This window comes from Phyllobates terribilis, unplaced genomic scaffold (genome assembly GCF_046119375.1).
Source record: "Phyllobates terribilis strain yellow unplaced genomic scaffold, ASM4611937v1 Scaffold_5__5_contigs__length_657084704, whole genome shotgun sequence".
In the NCBI taxonomy this organism is placed as follows: Eukaryota; Metazoa; Chordata; class Amphibia; order Anura; family Dendrobatidae; genus Phyllobates; species Phyllobates terribilis.
The window spans coordinates 56,844,475-56,866,980 of NW_027362765.1; the positions used below are offsets into that span (position 1 = coordinate 56,844,475).

The following is a 22,506-nucleotide window of genomic DNA, read 5'->3' on the forward strand; positions in this document are numbered from 1 at the left end:
GAATACCTTGTGGAAGGCCTCAATAAACAATTGGAGACTGGAAACTAGAGGATCCCCTCTCTCCCACAGGTAATTGAGCTACGCCAGAGCTTCGCCAGTAAGGTGGGACATGATGAATGCCACCTTGGCCCGATCTGAAGCAAACTGATGTGCCAAGAGCTCAAACTGCAGACTGCATTAGTTTATAAAGCCTCGGCATAGTGCAGGATCACCATCATAACAAGGTGGAGCAGCAGGTTGGACAGGAGCGGGTGTAGCAGCAGATGTCAGAGTGTCCAATCGGGTGGTCATTGTCCTCAGATAGGAGAGGATCTTGTCTTGTTGATCCTTCTGGCGGGAGACCTCCTGATATAGGTCGGAGATAGAGGAAGATTGAGAGCCAGCGGATTCCATGGCCTGAGCAAACTGTAACAGGAGTGGTGGAATTATTGTGCCATGGTCCGAGGAGTGCCTGGTGGGGCGAAACTAGGTGAACAACTGACTCTTCACTAGAGCCTCTGAAGGTGGGATTAGACTTGGCTCCAAATGGACACGAGGTGCTACACCAGGACAGACCATGGACGAACGGCAGCTGATCCCCCAACGGGCAGGGAGCGGGAACGGCATAGAAGGAAAGTACAGCTGGTACAGGCAGGCACGGCAGGAACATAGGAACCGCAGGTGCTGAAGTAACGGCTGGTATACAGGCAGGCACTGGCAGGTGCAGGCTGGTATTCAGGCAGTCACTGGCAGGTGCAGGCTGGTACAGCTGGTATACAGATAAGAACAGTGGGTGCAGGCTGGTATACAAATAGGCACGGCAGGTGCAGGCTGGTATGGCTGGTATACAGGTGAGCACAGCAGGTGCAGGCTGGTATACAGGTGAGCACAGCAGGTGCAGGCAGGTACGACTGGTATGCAGACAGGCACTGGCAGGTTAAGGCTGGTATACAGATGAGCACAGCAGGTGCAGGCTGATACGGCTGGTATACAGATAAGCATGGCAGGTGCAGGCTGGTAGGGTTGGTATACAGATGAGCACGGCAGGTGCAGGGAGGTACGGCTGGTATACAGATGAGCACGGCAGGTGAAGGCAGTACCTGAGAACAGAGTATATACGTTGCTCAGGCACCCCCCCCCCCCCGACAGGTGGAGGTGCATTGAATAATAAGTGTCACCCAGTCCATTGGCTGGGGACATTTTAAGAGGGAGGGAGCATGCACGCTCAAAGCACAGTGCTCGGGGATCTGTGAGCCGTGCGCAGACCCCGAGCAGCAGCAGGAAGAGGAGGAGAGGGACGGAGGCCGTGGTGGTGAGTAAGTCGGCGTCTCTGCCAGGGGAGGGAGGAAAAGTGCAAACGCCGATGCTACAAGCTTTTCTAGGAGATCCTCTTTTACCTTGGAGTTCAGCCTACATTAACCAATTAACAACGCTAGACATACTAGTAATAGCTGAGTAGCATCATACCTGACAAGTGTCAGCTGTGTTACATAGCCAGCAGCTACTCCACTCACTACTGTTAGCCCCTTAAATGCAGCTGCATGTCATGCATCTGGGTGTGAACCCTTGAGCCTGTGTTTTGTGGCCGGCTTCACTTTTCGCCGAGCCACAGCAGATACACCTTTTCTCTGGGTGTTTAGTTTCTATTATCCTTACTTCAGTCTTTTTGAGTAACAGGTGTTTTCATTTACTCAGTTATCCTCCCTATCAGCTTTCGGGTGAAGCTTTATATACCTTCCCCCCTCTTGGTACTTCCTGCTGGTGATAGTCTCATTTGGATATCCAGCCATATTGCTTCAGTTTAAGCCAGTCAGTGAAAGACCAGCTAGGGTTATCCCTTTACTGTTAATGTTCTTTACCCTGTACCTATCTTCTGTTTCTTTGTACTTAATCCTTTATTTTGTATTTTGTGGTTTGTTTTACTCACTCTGGGATCTCTTTCTTCAACGTGTGGGTACTGTTTTGTCGTTGCTCTGTGGAGATCCTCAGGCTTGGGCATTTTCTCTGCCTGAAGATTCTCCAGTGTTTTTCTCAGTTGATGCTTTTTTCTCTGCTCTGGGGCTCATTTCTGAAGACCCACATAAAGTTTCTGTTGCTGAATCAATGATCCGCAGGTTGTTTCAGGGAAATCGTAAAGTGGAGGAAGACTGCTTTAAGTTTAGATGCTGGGTACTGGGTACCTCCAAGAATGACCCAGCTCTCCATAGTCAATTCTGCCAAGGTCTTTTTAGCCAGATACGAGATAGGATTGTGTATAGTCCCTCCCCGTTGTCCATGGAAGAGGCCATGTCACTGGGCAGCGAGTTTGGACAGACAGTTTTAGGGATAAGAATACATTTGAGGGTGTTTCAGTGACTTCTCCCTCTCATTCTATTCAGGCAGGATAACAGACGCAAATTGGGGCCTGCAGAAAGTCCAAGGAGGGAATTGAACTTGGAACACCTGCAAGTTTTTGTCTATACTGCAGCCAAACAGGTCATGTAATAATTCAGTGTTTCAGATACAATAATGAATTAATTAAAAGGTAATAATTAATTTCTTAAAGAAATAAAAAAAATCATTTATATGTAAAAACACTGGTTCTAAGGGTTTGAGGTTCTCTCTCATGCATACTACTTGTTTTTTTACAAGTGTCTTGGGTTACCAAATCTGGAGTTATAGTTACCTCTGCATTTGTTGACTCAGGTTCCGCCTTAGCTTTCATTGACCGTGATTTTGCTATCGAGTGTGGTGTGACAGAGTCACTGGTGTTATATACGAGGGGAGGTATGTATCACTCCGGCTGCTAGCCGGTGTGAACTGAAACCCACAAACTTTCCTCCAGCATGTCATATGTTGGGGGTTAATTAAACTAAAGGGTGTGGTTTTATGTGAATGGCAAAGAGGGTGGGAAGTCATTCAAGTCATTCAAGTCATTCACCCTACCTCCCCTCAGGGTGTGGCTGAGCAAGCTTAAATGGTCAGGCACTATTTTTTTTTCTGTTGTGTTTGGAGAGGCAAGGACTCCAGACTGGAGAGCCATAGCTCAGGAAGGAGCTTAAGGCTGGGCTACAATCTATGTGGGCGAACCCCACACTCCTATGGACAGTAATATTGTTTATCTTTTGTTGTGTTTTGTCAGTAAGGCCGTGTTTATTTTGCTGGAGCTGCAGGGCTTTATGCCATGCATTAAGGCCTGCAGAGAAAATATGGTTCCTGAGTCTACTTCCGAAAGCAGCAGAGTGAGTCGCCTTAAAACAGTTGGTGCGAGAGTGCATGCAAGATTCCAGGAACACATGTACCTGCCACAGAGACCGATGGATGTCCTGGGTAAAGGCCGCTAGCCAGCCAGAGATGTCCGGGAGCATGGAGTATCTAATTAAGCACCTGGTGCAGAGCCAGCAAGCAAAACACCAGCAATTATTACAGCAGCAACAAATGGCACAACAAGAGACCACTAAGCTGCTGATGCAACAGGTTCAGCTCCAGAAACAGCAGCAACAGAATCAGCATCATCAGCAGCAGCAGATCAAGCTACTTGCAGAGGCAATCTGTGGCAAGGCGATGGCTCCGACAAGTCTAGGTGATGACGCATACGTCAGGAAGACGGAGAGCATTACAGAAGATGACCCCGGTGGATGATGTTGAGGCGTTTCTGACTGTTTTTGAGAGGGTGGCAGAATGGGAGAGATTGCCGCTGGAGCAGTGGGTGGAGGTCCTGGCGCCATATTTGACCGGGGAGCAACAGAAGGCCTATTACGATCTGACTTTACAGGACGCAAAGGAATACGGCAAATTAAAAACCAAGATATTTGCACGCTCAGGAGTGACTATGTCTGTCAGAGCGCAAAAGGTCCACCACTGGGCGTATGCTGGCAACAAACCTCCACGCTCACAGATGTTCAACTTGCTACAGTCCAGAATTGGCTGCATTGGCTCCTGCCCAGATGGTTGAGCGTGTGGTGATGGACAGGTTCATCCATTCCCTACCCAGGCCGGTGCAAACCTGGGTTGCCCAGCGTGACCCTCAAAACGCTGACGACCTCGTGGGCCTGGTAGAGAGGTACCAAGTGGTCGAAAAATCCATAGGGAAACCCAACATAGTCACCTCCCCTGTACTGGAGTGCCCAAAAGGGGGCGGGTTCACCATGGAAGGGGTTCAGAGCCACAACTGAGGGGTGTCCCACTTCCACTGAAGGTGCAGCAAGGACGGTTGTTAAAGATGTGATCTGTTGGTGGTGTCAAAATCCAGGACACGTAACCGCCCAGTGTCACATGTCTGCTGAGTCAATGGACTGCAGCCTATGTAGACGGTGTTCATATTATGCTTACCCAGCGTGCAGTGTGGACTGTCAACCTGTCAAGGGGCCGCAGGCGTGTGCCATATCCGTTAATGGAGTGATGGTCCTGGGGCTGTTGGACTCCGGGAGTCTGGTAACCTTAATCAGTGCCACCCTTCCCCACCAGCTGATCCCTACCAATTCTGTGGGTGCCTGCTGCATACATGGGGACGCCAAGAACTACCCGGTGGCCAGAGTGACAGTCGGAACAGACTGTGGCACCCAATCCCATGAGGTCGGGGTGGTCAAGGGTCTGATACATCCAGTCATATTGGGGCACGATTTTCCCTTGTTCTGGAACTTGTGTGGGAAGGGATCCAGGCTGAGTCACGTGAACAAAAGCCAGGACCCGAAAGAAATACCCCGGTTGACATTGGAAGTGGATGAGTTCCCACTGTGTGTCCTTGCCGGCGACGAGGACGGAGACTGAGACCGAGGTGGCCGACCTCTCTGTATTAGAGGTGCCCAGAGAGAACTTTGGGTCAGCTCAAGTTCGGGACTTGACCTTGAAAGGGGCATGGGACAATGTTACTGTTTGTAATGGTGTTGCTCAAGAGCCGGAGGTGGACACCAGGTACCCACACTTTACAGTTCAGGGGGAGCTATTACACTGGGTGACTAAACTAAAAGGTGAAGAGGTAGTGGAACAGCTGTTAGTTCCAGGGCCAAACCATCGGAGGGTATTAGACATGGCCCACTCACATATTCTGGAGGGGACACCTAGGGGTTGAGAAAACCCAGGAGAGAATAATGAGGAGATTCTATTGGCCAGGATGTTATTGGGAAATCTTAAACTATTGTAGGTCCTGCCCCACCTGCCAGATAACCGCGCCCACCTCCCACTTCTGTAGTCCCTTAGTTCCACTATCTGTGATAGAGGTGCCCTTTGAGAGGATTGCCATGGACCTCGTGGGTCCCTTAGTTAAATCGGCTCGGGGCCACCAATACATCCTGGTGGTCATGGACTATGCGGGAACTTGTCCAGTATATATATAGCCCGAGAGCTGGTCCATATTTTTGTTCAGACAGGTCTGCCAAAAGAGATTTTGACAGACCAAGGAACCCCCCTTCATGAGCAAAGTTATGAAGCAGCTATGCAGAGTCCTTCAGATTGCCCAGATTCGGACCTCAGTTTACCATCCGCAGACGGACGGCCTAGTGGAACGCTTCAACAAGACCTTAAAGACGATGCTCAGGAAGGTCGTTGAAAATGATGGGCGAGACTGGGACTACCTGCTCCCATTTCTACTTTTTTCGTGGAAGATGTCACGATAGCAGAGACCCTTTTGCCAGCCCAGAAGCAACAGTGTCGAGAACTGCTCCAGCAGAATCGGGACCTGTTCTCAGAGTTGCCGGGGCATACCCAGGTGGTAGAACATAACGTGCTAACAGAGCTGCATGTAAGGGTGAACCTGAAGCCTTGCAGGACTCCTGAAGCACGCCGGAGGTGATCTCGGCCGAGGTGAAGATGATGTTAGACCTCGGTGTGATAGAGGAGTCGAAGAGTGGATGGTCGAGCCCCATCGTTCTCGTGCGAAAACCCAACGGAGAGTGGAGGTTTTGTAATGACTACCGCCGGCTGAATGAGGCGTCTGATTGCGACGCATAACCGATGCCCCGTGTCGATGAGCTCCTCAAGAGGCTGGGACCGGCGAGGTATATTACCACCCTAGACCTGACGAAGGGCTATTGGCAGATCCCCATGTCCCAGACGGCCAATGAGAAGACTGCTTTTTCGACACCTGATGGGTGCTTTCAATACAATCGGATGCCGTTCGGACTACAGGGGGCCCCAGCCACCTTTCAGAGGGCTATGGATCGGATTCTAGCCCCACATACGAAGTATGACACAGCTTACCTTGACGACATTGTAGTCTTTAGCCCGTCCTGCGAGAAGAACTACGCAATAGTAGAAAGAGAGTGTTTAGCCATAAAATGGGCCGTAGAGACACTAAGATATTACCTACGAGGCCGGAAGCTTAAATTGGTGTCAGACCATGCCCCTTTGAGATGGTTGAGGGAAAAGAGGGGTAAAAATGCCAGGGTAACTAGATGGTTCTTGGGTGTTCAGGACTTTAATTTTCACTTGGAGCATAGGCCCGGGAAGTTACATGGGAACGCTGATGCCCTCTCTAGAATTCCCTGCCTAGTGTCTGAAGGTGCCCAAACCCCTGGCTTTGGGAAGGGGGGGGGTTATATGTGACAGAGTCACTGGTGTTATATGTGAGGGGAGGTATGTGTCACTCCGGCTGCTAGCCTGTGTGAACTGAAACCTACAAAACTTTCCTCCAGCATGTTATATGTTGAGGGTTAATTAAACTAAAGGATGTGGTTTTATATGAATGGCAAAGAGTCATTCACCCTACCTCCCCTCATGGTGTGGCTGAGCAAGCTTAAATGCTCAGGCACTATTTTTTTTTTCTGTTGTTGTGTTTGGAGAGGCAAGGTCTCCAGTCTGGACAGTCAGAGCTCAGGAAGGAGCTGAAGGCTGGGCTACAATCTGTGTGGGTGAACCCCACACTCCTATGGACTGTGCTATTGTTTATATTTTGTTTTGTTGTTTTGCCAGTAAGGCTGTGTATATTTTGCTGGAGCTGCATGGCTTTATGCCATACAATAAAGCCTACAGAGAAAATCCGGTTCCTGAGTCTACTTCCGAAAGCGCTGAGTGAGTCGTCTTACCACAGTGGGTACACAGTTTCAACTCTCGGTCATCATGTCCAAGTGTCCGCAGTTGATAATTCTCCTCTTACCCAAAGTCATGTAACTTCTAAGGTTGAGAACGTGTGCATGACAGTGGGAGTGTTACACACACAATATATTTCACTTAGGCTGTGTGCCCACGATGCGTTTTTTAAGAGTTTCTGCAGCGGCAAAAACGCTGCAGAAACGCTTAAAAAACGCATGGTAGATGGCCTGCCATGTCCCCCAATGATAATCCGCATGTGCTGTGCACATGCTGCGGAAATTTCTGCTGCGGATTATCATTGCGGAAAAAAACGCAGCACTACCAATTATTTTGCGGAAGTGCTGCGTTTTCACTGCCATTGACTTGCATTAGAACGCGCCAATTCCGCAAGACTGCATCTGTACTTGGGTAACTGGCGCGTTCTAATGTGCGGATGGTACCCGAGTGTGGAGGAGAGGAGAGTCTCATCCACACCCAGGTACCATTAAAAAAATCTGTAAAAAAAGAATAAAATAAAAAACAAATATATATTTACCTTCCGGCGGCCCGCGCTGCGCTCCTCCTTGCTTCCCGGCACTTCGCGGTGGATTGAAGGACCTGCGCTGACGTCAGTTATGTGAAGGGTCACGCGACGCTGACGTCGGCAGGTCCTTCAATCCACCGCTGCCGGCAAGGGAGAATGGAGTGAGCAGGACACCGGGGGCCATCGGAGGGTAAGTATACATTTATTTTTTTATTTTTTGACATTCTTTGGGGTCACACTATATAAATCCATGCCGTTTGCATGGATTTATATAGTGTGACCTAGTTGTCACAAGCACTTTCCAAGTGATGCTAATCGCTTGGAAAGCGCTTGTCAACCCGCATGCGGAAATGCAAGTGAAGAACGCTTCATTTCCGCATGACCCTGGCAGGAAAACGCATGTACAATCCGCATGCGTTTTTTTCCGCCAGGGAGATGCAAAAACGCTCAGGAAAAAATCCGGAGCATTTCTGCATCGTGGGCACATAGCCTTATGGTATTTCCTTCCTTACCAGCTAAAGTTGTATTGGGTATGCCCTGGTTGGTGAAACACAATCCTACCATTAATTGGGAGACTTGTGAGGTTAAGTTTTAGGGAAATTTTTGTTTTTCCAGTTGTTTATCTAAATCCCTGGCATCTATGAGATTTCTTCTTCCAGATTCTATTCAGGATTTTGAGGATGTTTTTTCTGAAATTGAATGTGAAGTTCTTCTCCCACATAAGTCATATGATTGTGCTACATACAGTTGTGCACAAAAGTTTACATAACCCGGCATAACCCGGTTTCTTGACCTTGTTTCGGAGAATATGAATGATAACAAAAAAAATAAAAATTCTCCACTCATGGTTATTGGTTGGGTGAAGCCATTTATTGTCAAACTACTGTGTTTTCTCTTTTTAAATCTTAACTGACAACCAAAAACATCCAAATGACCCGAATCAAAAGTTCACATACCCTGGTGATTTTGCACAGAATTTGACACAATTGGGGTTGAATGGCTACTAAAGGTAACATCCTCACCTGTGACCTGTTTGCTTGTAATCAGTGCGTGTGCATAAAAGCTGAGTGAGTTTCTGGGATCCAGACAGACTCTTGCATCTTTCATCCAGCCACTGACGTTTCTGGATTGTGAGTCACGGGGAAAGCACAGGAATTGTCAACGGATCTACGGGATAAGGTAGTTGATCTGTATAACACAGGAATGGAATACAAAAAAATATCCAAGGAATTGGTAATGCCAGTCAGCAGCGTTCAAACTGTGATTAACAAATGGAAAATCAGGGGCTCTGTTAAAACCAAACCACGGTCAGGTAGACCAACAAAGATTTCGGCCTCAACTGCCAGGAAAATTGTCCGGGATGCAAAGAAAAACCCACAAATAACATCAGCTGAAATTCAGGACTCTCTGAAAACTAGCGGTATAGCTGTTTCAAGAAGCAGAATAAGGAGGCACTTGAAGAAAAATGGGCTGCATGGTCGAGTTGCCAGAAGAAAGCCATTACTGCGCAAATGTCACAAAGTATCTCACCTACAATACGCCAAACAGCACAGAGACAAGACTCAAAACTTCTGGAACAAGGTAATTTGGAGTTATGAGACGAAAATTTTACCTTTTGGCCACAACCATAAACGTTACATTTTTACATTTGGAGAGAGGTCAACAAGGCCTATGATGAAAGGAACACCATTCCTACAGTAAAGCACAGAGGATCACTGATGTTTTGGGGATGCGTGAGCTACAAAGGCACAGGAAACTTGGTAAAAGTTGAAGGAAAGATGAATGGAGCACATTATCAGCAAATACAAATTTGCACTCATCAGCCCAGAAGCTGTGCATGGGACGTACTTGGACGCTCCAACATGACAACGATCCAAGGGGGCATGTCCTGGGCATGAGCAGGAGAGGACGTGCAGACACCGAGCTCCTGTTCCTGTGCTTTATAAATATGCATTTCCAAGCTGGAAATTTCTTTTTCTGGGTCCTGAGAAGTTCCTTAGGGGATCCTAGCCCACAGAGCCAAAAGACTTAGGGACAAGGAGAGAAAGAAAATCGTAAAGACTCTAATAGTTCGGACGTAAGAAACCTAGGCCCTATCTAAGCTGGAGCGCAGTGGAATCAAGCGGCGTGCGGTCACAGAAAAGGCTGCACTTCAGCATCTCTGCTTACCCATCCCGCTGTCTGGGAGCTGTGGAGGATCGTGTCCTGCTCGAGAGCCCGAACCCGGAGACCTGCGTGCGGTGGAGGAGGAACGTGTCTTCCTGTCGGTGGGCCTCGGCAGCCGAACTGCTGGTGTCGGAGAGCTCCGCCGAAGGTGGCAAGTGGCGGGACCGTCGGATCACGGAAGAGACGCTGTGAGTCTACCCCTCCTCCCCCCTCCTTCTACCCTGCGATCTGCTGATCTCCGGGGTGATTGAGAGCGGAGTCTTTGTTTGGGGGAGGTGGGGGTGCGGGTGCCCGAGGCCGCGCTTTGCCGTGTGGTGCTGGAGGAGGAGGTGCACCGCGCCCGGAGTGAAGGAGCAGGACCGCCGCTCTTGGGAGAGACGACTCTGGTGCCCTGGACCTCCTCTCCCTTGTTGCTCCTTTCTTACAGAGCAGGACATTGACCGTGAACGGTACTGCAAGCCTTTTCATCTTTTGGCGCCAAAAGTTACCGCCATTTCCCTGTGAGAGAGACGGCCGCCATTTTGCTATACCACAGGGAGTTAACAAGCTGCCTAAACATATATCCCAGGTGTAAATTCTACTCAAAGAGTACAGTGAAGCTAGGCTAATACTCCAAAACAGAATAAGCTTTATAACTCTATATCTTGTTCCCATTAATAAAAGCAAAAATGACCAGAGGCAGATCTCGTAAAACAGTGTCACCTACTAAACTGACTGAATTTTTTACACGGGGAGCAGCACAGTCTACTTCCACTCAGAGTGAGATACAACCAGACTCCTCGCCACCCTCGGGTCGCTCCTCCCGTGAAAGCTCAACTATGGGAGAAGATACAGGAACTGCAGATGCTCCGTTAACTAAAAACATGATGCAAGAGTTACTGAGCACTCTGCGTAAATCTTTAAATGATGACATGAAACAAATGGTGAGTGCCTTGAAAAAAGATGTGAGAAACCTGGAGGAGCGTACCTCACGGTTGGAGGACAAAATGGTAGATTTTGCGGATTCTCACAATTCTCTGGTTGACGCATATTATGAATTAAAAGATTCCTCAGAATATCTCAGAAATAAAATGGGAGACCAAGAGGACAGATCTTGTAGGAATAATGTGAGACTACGTGGGATTCCAGAAAGTGTTAAAAATTCAGATTTGCCCCAATTTTTTCACAACCTGCTGCAGTCTGTACTTTCAGACGCATCTGACTCAGAGTTGGTAGTGGACAGAATTCACAGGATTCCTAAACCTAAACATGTAAATCCCTCACTGCCTAGAGATACTCTAGCAAGGATTCACTTTTTATCCATCAAAGAAAAATTTTTACGCTGCATCAGAGATAAACTAGATCTACCCGCTCCGTTCCAAGAGATCACTATCTTTCAAGATTTATCAGCTGCTACCTTAGCAAAACGTAAAGAATTTGCTCCTCACACAGCAATTTTAAGAAACGCCGGCATTCCCTACCGCTGGGGATACCCGGTCAAACTGCTAATCATTAAGGACAATGATGTGGTGGCCTGCCTGTCACCGCGGCATGCAGAAAAACTACTTGGCAAATGGAAGCTTCTTCCGGAGGGATTTGTCACACCTCTTCCTCCAGAGCAACTATATAAAAAAATTCCAACTGATTGGATTACTGTAAATCGTTGAGGTCTGTAACCTGTTTTTCTTTTTCTAGGAGTCCACCTCTCTTTTCTGATTCTGTAATTGCCGTTTCCTGTTGTGCCCTGGACACAGGTGTACGGTCCTGATGACTTCGGTTGTCCTTCTTGTTGTGTCCGTATCCCTTAAGACCCCCACTCGATAGTGTATGTCCAGATGGTTTCGCTATCATTTGAATATTTGTTCCATATGTGTGTTTTTGGTTGTTCTATTTTACCTTTTTCTTAGATATGTTTATGTCTGGTTAATTAACCCTCATCCTCTGGGTTCCTATTCTCCAAATGCTCGATATTGCACTGTTCTACTCTTCTCCATGTCAGGAATATGTATTGACGTACAAATGTTTTTCTCTTTGATCATACTCGAGAGTTTTGATACACCGCCATGGGTATTAAGGTCTTATCTCTTAATGTGAGGGGTTTAAACTCCCCTTTTAAAAGGTCTCTCCTTTGGAAAGAGATAGGATCATCTAAATGAGAAGTTATTTGTTTACAAGAGACTCATTTGCTTCCCCAAGATGCATCCAGATTATCCAATATTCATTTCCCCACAATAATTCAAGCTAATGCTCCACGTAAAAAAGCGGGTGTTGCGATACTCATAAAACATACCATATCATATTCCATGCTGTCCCTTTATACTGACCCTAGAGGGAGATACATAGTCCTATCTTGTCTACTAAATAATTCCCAATATACGATTGTGACCTTATATAGCCCTAATAACAAACCCAAAATCTTTTTCTCTAAAGTCCTTAAAAAAATTTGCTCCATTTGTCAGGGACCATTGATAATTTGTGGAGACTTCAACGCCCCTATATCTAGAGATTTAGACACAGACTCAGATCGATCTACGGGTCGGGAGGATCTAAAGAGAATTATATCAGAAGAAGCTCTCCATGATGTTTGGAGATATCACCATGCCAACGAAAGGGACTATACGTACTTTTCCCCTAGGTTTTCATCACTTTCTCGAATAGATTACTTCTTAGTAAATAGAACAGCTTTATCACTATGCAAATCCTCACATATAGGTTCGATAACCTGGTCCGATCATGACCCAATTATGTTGGAACTCACTGGTGGCGGCGCTCCATCCTCTGCGTTTACCTGGCGCTTGAACACTTTTCTGTTAAAATCTGCTCATAATAGGGAATATCTCTCTAATGAACTGAAACATTTTCTCGAAATTAATGATAATGGAGAAGTTTCCGACGAGACTTTATGGCTATCACAAAAAGCTTTTATGAGAGGTCTATGTATAAAATTGGCCTCACGAGAAAAGAAACGCAGAGAATGCGAAGTGCAATCAGTTATAAATAAAATTAAAATATTGGAAAATAACCAGAAACAAAACAAAACTCCAGCAATTAATAGCGCTTTGTTAGAAAGCAGAAATGATCTTCGGAAACTCTTGTTATTTAATTATGAACATAATTTAAAACGTGTTAAAGCAAAATACTATGCTTTGGGGGATAGAGCAAGCGCTGTACTGGCCCGTAGAGTGAAAAAACTGACTGCTAAGTGGAGGATTGACCATTTGCTTCAGCCGAATGGGGACAAAATGTATGACCCAACAGAAATTGCCAACACATTTGCAGACTATTACTCTCAGTTATATAATCTGAATACGGATCATGCTATCCGGCATCCCTCGACTCCACATATAGAACAATTTTTAAAACCTATTCATCTACCGAAAATCTCACAATCCCAACTTGAATCCTTGAACTCACCTATACAGGTTGGAGAAATAATAAGGGCAATTAAAGCTTCTAAATTACACTCCAGTCCAGGGCCAGATGGTTTTGCCAATGAATTTTATAAACTGCTTTCGGAGCAGTTATCCCTGTACTTACAGCGATTATTTTTGGACTGGAGAATCAAGGGTAAAATTAATCCATTATTCTTGGAAGCGACTATAGTTACCCTTCCAAAACCAGGCAAACCCCCAAATAAACCTGAGAACTTCCGACCTATCTCATTACTGAATTGTGATATTAAATTGTACTCTAAGATCCTAGCTCAAAGAATTAATTCGGTCCTTCCTCAACTGATAGCACCAGATCAAATGGGTTTTGTGCTGGGGAGACAAACTAGAGACGCCACGCGACGTGTTCTAAACTTGATCCATAGAGCAGAAAAATCTGAAGTCCCCAGTGTGCTTGTTTCGCTAGAAGCAGAAAAAGCATTTGATCGAGTGCACTGGGGATATCTTCAAGCAGTCTTGACTAAATTTGGGTTCATTGAACACATACAAAAGGATATAATGGCGTTATATTCCTCCCCGAGTGCGAAGGTATTAGCAGCAGGCTTTAGCTCAAAACGGTTCCATATCTCGAATGGAACTCGACAGGGATGTCCGTTGTCACCTGCAATTTTTGCATTGATAATGGAGCCCTTGGCACAGAAGATTTGTACCTGTGAAGATATCTCTGGAATTAAAATAGGATCCGTAGCCCACCCAATTGGTCTGTATGCGGATGATGTAATTATTTCTGTAACACATCCCGAAACTTCCCTCCGAGCACTGCTATCCATTCTTTCTCAATTCTCAGAAGTATCTCTCTATAAATTGAACTCCACAAAGTCAATGGCCCTCCCGATTGGCTGTCCCTCTAGATTAATTTCTGATTTAAAAAAATTCCTGCCATTTACGTGGGCTAAAAACTCCATTCTCTACCTGGGAATTCACCTAATATCCCCCTCTAAAAATTTAGTCTCTAAAAATATTTCAGAATTACTAAATTCTATCAAACCAGAACTCAAAAGACTGAGCACTTTAGGATTTTCTTGGATGGCCCGTATACAAACGTGTAAAATGACATTTTTACCTAAAATTCTATATCTTTTAAGATGTATACCACTTCCCATACAAAAAAAAACAACTAGACGAAATCCAAGCTCTACTATTCCGTTTTATTTGGGGTGGCAAAAAACCCAGATTCCAGAGCTCCTTGTTGACTTATAGAATGGGAGAGGGAGGTTTGGGACTACCGAATATCCACCTCTACTATAAAGCATGTACGATTGATGCTCTTAGAGAGTGGTGGAACACTAAGTCTAATCTCTCCTGGGTTCAAATGGAAAAATCAGAAACTAAACTTCATTCTACTAGATTTATGTTGGAAGCGGAATTTCTGCTCCCGGGGTCTCAATCTTGCTCCCTCCCTACAATGATACACGCTCTTAAAATGTGGAGAGAGTTGATTTCTAAAAGGATTATACACATTCCATTGAAATATATCTCGTTTAAGAGCGTTGATTTGGTGGTCCCTTTCTCCCAATTCCATCGTTGAGAAGATCACGGTATTCCTAATTTACAGTCTATGTTTTCAGCTAGTTCTATCAAAACGTTTGATGAACTTTCTTCCATATATCAACTCCCCAGAAATCTTCTCTTTTCCTATATTCAACTGAAGAGTTTCTTATCTTCTTCTCCAACAATTATGTCTCGACTGGCTCCATCCACAATACAACATTTTATCTTAGGGAAGAAGGGATTTTCCAGAGGTGTCTCGGTAGCATATAATTATCTCAATTCTCCCCCTGACAATACTAAGCTCCCATACATGGTTAAATGGGAATCAGATTTGGGCACTTCGTTCACGTATGAACAATGGCAATTAGCTCTGTCTTGGCCCATTAAAGGTTCGCCATGCATAAACCACCTAGAAATAGCAAAAAAAATCCAACTCCGTTGGTATTTATCCCCAAACCGTATAACTCACCTATCCCAGGGAGCTTTGCCTTTATGCTGGAAAACATTGTGGAGAAACAGGCACACTCTTGCATTCTTGGTGGTCTTGCTCTAAATTAAATAGCTTTTGGAAGGAGGTATATAAGATATTATCACACTGTGCTGGAATTGACATTCCAATGAATCCAGCATTAGCTTTACTGAACATAGGCATTACCGACCTCCTGTACAAAAATAGATGGCTCTGTTCCTTTATATTAACTGCGGCCAGACTAGCTCTAGTGGAAATCCCTCTCTGCTCCATCAACAGATGACGTCTGGTGGACAGTCAATTCATATAATTCCTATGAGATGATTCTGTCATGGGACGTTTCAAAAAAAGATAAGACCCAACAACGGTGGTCTGCATGGCCGGAAGTTAAAACATTTTTTCATATTCAAGATTCTTGAGTATAATATGTTCATGATTATCAAGATCCCACACTTCTTGCTTTTGTAGAGTTTGGACTCAGTTCCTTCTCTATGTATATTTCTTGTCGGTATCTATTTTGGAGAATATACCCTTACCTGGTTTACCCCCCCTCCTATCCCTTTCACAATTGAGAGGTTGGCTTATATTCTGCTATCCCCCCTCTCTTGTTCCTCAGATTCATAACATTAACGTTTCCTTGCTACTTGTTCTCAGAAACAATATTGTACACTAAATATTGTATGTGATGTATCTAATGTCCTTTTCCCTTGTTATGTTTTAAAAATTCTAATAATTGTTAAAAAAAAAAAAATGACAACGATCCAAAACACAAGGCCAAGTTGACCTGTCATTGGCTATAGCAAAACAAAGTGATGGTTTTGGAGTGGCCAGCTCAGTCTCCTGACCTCAATATCATGGAGCCACTCTGGGGAGATCTCAAGCGCGCAGTTCATGTTAGACAGCCCAGGAATTTACAGGAACTGGAGACTTTTTGCCAAGAAGAATGGGCAGCTTTACCATCTGAGAAAATAAAGAATCTCATCCACAACTACCGCAAAAGACTTCAAGCTGTCATTGATGTTAGAGGGGGCAATACACGGTATTAAGAAGTGGGGTATGTGAACTTTTGATCATGGTCATTTGGATGTTTTTGGTTGTTACTAAGATTTAAAAAGAGAAAACACAGTAGTTTGACAATAAATGGCTTCACTCAACCAATAACCATGAGTGGAGAAAAAGTTTTTTGTTATCATTCATATTCTCTGAAACAAGGCCAAGAAATGAAAAATTCTGCCGGGGTATGTAAACTTTTGAGCACAACTGTATCTACCTGATACTAAGAATGTTAAGGCTAATGCTTTATCACGTAGTTTTGCCCCGGAGTTGAGGGACGAAAATCCAGTGAAAATTCTTAGTGAAGGGGTGGTGGATGCTCTGGGGATTGACCTCAAACAGCGCATTTTGGAAGCTCAGGTTGGTGCACCGGAGGGCTTGACACGTGGCAACATTTTTGTGCTATCCTCGCTTCGACTAATCTTATCGAAGTGCATGACTGTGTTGGCTGGACATCCTCTGCCACCTGGAGAGCTGTTTCCAGATCCTTTTGGTTGCAGAGTGCTCGAAAAGATGCTGATGAGTATGTACGTAAGTGCGGCATTTGCGCCAGCTCTAAAGCTTACCGCCAGGCCCCGGCAGGGTTTCTTTTGCCTAACAAAATTCCGTCTAAACCTTGGACTCATTTGGCCATGGATTTTGTCACGGATTTGCCTAATTCTTCTGGTAATACTGTAGTATGGGTGGTGGTGGACCGTTTCAGCAAGATGGTTCACTTGGTTCCTCTACTAAAATGGCCTACAGCTAAAAGTTTAGCTACAATGTTTATCTCACATGTTGTTAAGTTACATGGTGTTCCTAAAAACATTATTTACGATAGAGGGGTTCAAATTATGGCTAGCTTTTGAAGTAGCTTTTGCTCCAGGAAATAAGCTTTCGTTCTCCTCAGGTTATCATCCTGACAGTAATGGTCAGACGAAGAGAATGAACCAAGAATTGGAACAATATTTAAGATGTTTTTATACATCTAATCAAGAGGACTGGGTGGATTTTTTTCCTCTGGCTGAGTTCGCTCTCAATAACCGCACCTCTACTGCTACCGGTACCTCATCTTTTCTTTGTTATAGGGGTTTTCATCCGGTTTTTGGAAATTTTTCAGCTTTACAGTCTGCGCTCCCAGAGGAAGAAAGATATTCTTCTCATTTGATTAAGGCCTGGAGAGAAGTTAAAAGAGGTCTTTTGATAACTTGAGATCAGACCAAGAGAACTGTGAACCCTTGAGCCTGTGCTTTGTGGTCGGCCTCTATTTCCGCTGAGACACAGGAGATACACCTTTTTTCCAAATGTTTAGTTTCTGTTATCTTTGTTTCAGTCTTTTTGGGTAACAGGTGTTTTAATTTACTCATTTTTCCACCCTATCACCATTTTGGGTGCGGCTTTATATACCTTCCCCCAGCTGGTATTTCATGCAAGTGATAGTCTTATTTGGATATACAGCCATACTACTTAAGTTTGAAGGGGTTGTCCGGTCAAAAGTGATAAGTCTGCTGTCACTCTATGTGACTGCAGACTTATGAATCCCCCCCGGCACTGGGCGCTGCGGGGATTCGCCGGTATGAGACCCGATAATGGAGGGTATATATGTGCTAGACAGAGCGTGGCCACGCTCCATACAAGTGTATGGAGCAAGGCAGCACTGAATGGCAAGGGGTATGTATAACACATACATACTCTCCGTTACTGGGTCTCATACCGGCGAATTCCCGCAGCGCATAGTGCCTGCGCTGGGGGGATTCCAAAGTCTGCAGTCACACAGAGTGACTGCAGACTTATCAATTTTGACCGGATAACCCCTTTAAGCCAGTCAGTGAAAGACCAGCTAGAGTTTATCTCTTTGCTGTTAATGTTCTTTATCCTGCAGCTATCTTCTGTTTCTTTGTAGGAAGTAGGCAGCATATTTACTAACAGCACGTACTTAATCCTTTATTTTGTATTTTGTGCTTTGTTTTACTCACTCTGGGATCTCTTTCTTTTTTAGCACACATTCCCTTCTGTAGGGAATTTACACTCTGCTCTGCCCTCCGGTTCTTTATGAGGTACGTCAAGCACTTGACAGCCTTTCATGCAGCATAGGTCCAAGTTGCCATCGTTTAGTCTGTGGTTAGGGCTATCTCAGCTCACACAGGAACCACTAGGGATCAGGATCTATAGTCTGTACAGGAACTGGCAGGGTCAGTTGCAGTTTTTAGTGCGTTACCTATTCATTTGATACACAATCATAACACTGTCAATCTCTGACAACGGCATTAAAAGGAATCTGTCATCAGGTTTTTGCTACATCATCTGAGAGCAACATAATATAGGGAATGGTACTCTGATTCCAACGATGTATCACTTAGTTTACAGGGTGCTGCAGTTGTGACACAATCAGAGTTCTTAGATGCAGCATGAAGCAGAGCTAACCTAACCCCGCCCACACCAGGCTCTGTATGTACATAGTCCATAGACTATGATCTGCTTATCACAGGAGGGGGTGGAGTCGGACTACATGCACATGCTGCTGTAGTCAGGGCAATGATAATCACCAGGTTTTAAAACCTTCAGTATAAGTAAACAGCACACATCCTGACATGTGACACATTGCTGAAATCTGTATTTTAACCCCTACTTAATGCGGTCCTCAAATTACATAGCATGCTCACAGATTCCATTTAAACGTACACCTTTCCACGTGCCCTTTGTGTTGTGCCCATGGGTTGCAATTGCAGCTGGGGGCCTGATGAAGGCCCTATGCTTGCCATGACAGTATCCCTGTGAATAATAGTCTGTGTCTGGGCTTCATAGGAGACCGTGATCTAGTATATATACCATTGTACTGCGATACACAGAACAAGCGATCAGACAATCAAAGATTCAAGTGGACTAAAAAATTAAAGTAAAAAAAAAAATGTTAAAAAATCAAATCACCCTCCTTTTCCCTCATTAAAAATAAAGAAACAAACAAAAATGTAAATAAACATATTTGTTATCACTTGGACCATAAGAGTCAGATGAATCAAAATATAAAATCATTTAACTGACACAGAAAAAGCCATAGAGACCAAATCAGAACTCAAAAATTGCGTTTTTTTGGTTGCTGCAACTCCGCCAAATAATAAATTAGAAGTGATCAAAATGTCGTATCTACCCCATAACTGCATGGATAAAATCTCAGCTCAACCCACAAAATAACAAGCTCTGATGTAATGCATTCTTTTTTTTTCAATTTTCTGACATTTTTTTCACTACTTAATTAAACAAAAAGAAAATTTACAAGTTTGACTTCCCCATACTCAAAGCGTCACAAAAAAAGGAATGCTTCCTTTCCAATAACAGGTCACAATATAAAAATCACTACAGGATGCTGCCCCAATAGGTGCAAAGTACTAATGAAACGAGCAGTGCTGTGTAGTCGGTGTTCATTTTTGTGGAGTCAGAGTCAGTGTAAAATGGACCGACTCCGAAAATATATAATAAATTGGGTACAGTAGTTCAATGCAGTTTGTGGGGAATATTTTTTCATAATAATTTAGGAAAGTTATGAAATGTCCTATAAATGTCTGTCCTATTCCTGATCCAAGGGTCTAGACTTTTAGTTGAGATGAATCTGTGCTGCACTTTATGTACACGCTCAATATGGAAGCTCCTCCTCTACAGATCAGAAGAAAAAAATCACTGAGAAGGAATGCCTGCAATTATTTGAGAACTGGCTTTCCGACTCCACAGCCCTGGAAACAACTCTCACAATGACCATTCATGGAGGAGGTAGTTGACTAATATTACAAATGCACACATATGAGGCTTGTACAGGGCCCCAGTCAAATGAATAAGTGTGATGCACAGTGCCAGGCTTACAGCATATTAATAACGCCAATACTATTAGATCAGGAATGCTGCCCAGCACTATATCTGTGCACCCCGTAAAGACAGACACTCCAGTTCATCCAACCTACAATAAAGGGCCTGGCTGCATCCTGCATAAAAATGGAAAATTGTGCAATAAAAAGTGAAAAAGATGTATAAAATACAGGCATTGGGTGATTGGCCCTTAAACTTTACAACTAACATACCCTAAAAACATCAACACATAATTACATCAATCAGTGATGAAGTAAAATACTATATGTGACTTAGCAGTTACTACTCACCTGGGTAGTCATATGTAGGAATCTCCTCTTTACATTGAACATCACTCCACACATATGTCTCTGTAGTATTAATATGGGTCAGATTTTTACCCTGAAACAAATATTGTAAAAGTCACAGAGACATGGAGAAGTCCCATCTATGATCAGCTCTAATCCTGCCATCTCCACCGTTCTCATTACACAAGTATAAAACATAAAATACTGGTGGATAAAATAATACAGAACACAAGACCTTCACAGCCATCTACACATCATAGGGGAGATCTCATGACACCTTCTCTCCATCTACCTGATGATCCTGAGGAACCTTGGGATTTTCTTGTGGAAGAAGGGTACGGGGACATCTCTCTGGTGTTATCCTCTTACTGGACAGAACTGGAGGAAACACATACAGGACTGAATTCCTTCTTTACATACAGATAATTATAGGCCGTGTGTATTTAGTCCTGTCTATTACCTGGTGATGTGAGGGGCTGGGGAACCTCCATCATGACGTCCTTGTACAGATCTTTGTGTCCTTCCAAATACTCCCACTCCTCCATAGAGAAATAGACAGCGACATCCTGACACCTTATAGGAACCTGACACATAAAATGATACCGTCATCCCCCCGATCCCTTCATAGTGTTACTGTATAATGTCCCAGCATTCCCAGCAGTGTCACCTCTCCAGTCAGCAGCTCAATCATCTTGTAGGTGAGTTCTAGGATCTTCTGGTCATTGATGTCTTCAGGTATCAGGGGGTGAGGTGGAGGCCCCGTGAATGGGCTCAGGGGTCTTCCCCACCCCTCAGACACACGGTCCTGACAGTGCTCACTAGAGGTCTTCTTCACTACTGTGTAATCCTGGTTATGGAGAGACACATTAATAAATCTCACTACAGACATTTCCAGAGTCCTCACCTCTCCAGTTCTGTCCATCTTTTATTCCCATAGATAAGAATGATGTAATGTGACGTCATCAGAATCTCTCACCTCTCCAGTAATCTGGAACAGGATCTCTAGGGTGAGGTGTAATATCCTCTCCGCCATCTTGTCCCTGTCCCTATCCATCCTTGATGGGTCACTCAGGAGAATTCTCTTATATAGAAGATCTCCACTGAGAGGATCCGATATTGTAGGGACCTGAATGGGAAGAAGATGACGATGTAACATCATAAAGATCCCAGGTAATAGTACAATTACTAGAGATAATCAGGGGAAACATATGAGGAGACAGGATTTGTAGATGTTGTATTCTCTCTTTTGTAAAAATCCAAATCCACTTGTGATCATGAAAATGCAAAACTCTAGAAGTAGGCAAAACAGTGCTGTTTAATCAAGAATTGGTAGGATGTGAGAACAGGAATGCACCTCAAATCTTACCAATATTGGAAGCCAAGGCTGGTGGAAATGAGTAAGATACATGGACTTGGACAATATAGTTGTTATTCCATAAGATGGATATTAGTGCGAAGCGGAATAAATAATTAAAATTTTTCCAGTAAAATGTTTTGGCTCAAAATTTTAATTTTCTCAAAGCATAACAGAAAAAAATGTTGCCTACAATTTTTTTAATACCGCATATGTATTCAAAGGCACCGATTGGGTAGAGGACAGGGCTTTAAAGGGAAATAACGCAAATTGATTTTTGGAGTGCAAATTTGACAAGAATAGGTTGCAGCTGTCATGGTACCGGGCCCTTGAGAAGACAAAAACCCAGAAAAGAGAAGACGAGCGGCTCTGTTGGCATTATGTCGGTGGAAGCCACAGAATCGCTGGCAGGAGCGGTCAGTGACCACAATGTGAGGTTGGCACTGGGCACAACAGACAACAGGTAGGTAGCAGCCATCTAACTGTTAGTTTTTAGGCCCATGGTAAAAAAATTATAATAGTCTTGGACAACCTCTTTATTCAAGAAGGTTCTATGTATCCCAGAATGCAACAATGAAAAGGAAAGATGTTATGATTTTTGGTCTGTGCTAATGGCCCGTACCAAAGGGGTTAATGCCCAGTAATGGGGGAACTCCTCATACCTCCACCTGCAGAGCCGCCACCATATATATGGCTGTTCTGTGCGCACAGGACCTGTGATGAGGTCACAGGAGGGGAGGAGTCAGGGGTCACATGATCAGGGGCCTCAGTGGATGCAGGACTCTGCTGTGCTGGTTGTCATGGTGCTGGATGAGGTGAAGTTTATGAGTGGGGTCAGGAGGAGTTTACAGTGTGGATGTAGCAGAGCCGAGCGTGTACGAGGTGTATGGAGCGGCGCGTGTACGAGGCGT

At 44.6% G+C, this 22,506-nt stretch overlaps 1 pseudogene; it reads right to left on the reverse strand.

Annotated features, from left to right (window-relative positions):
- Positions 1 to 22,506, reverse strand: part of LOC141271443 (uncharacterized) — a 255,758-nt pseudogene that overhangs the window by 102,982 nt on the left and 130,270 nt on the right.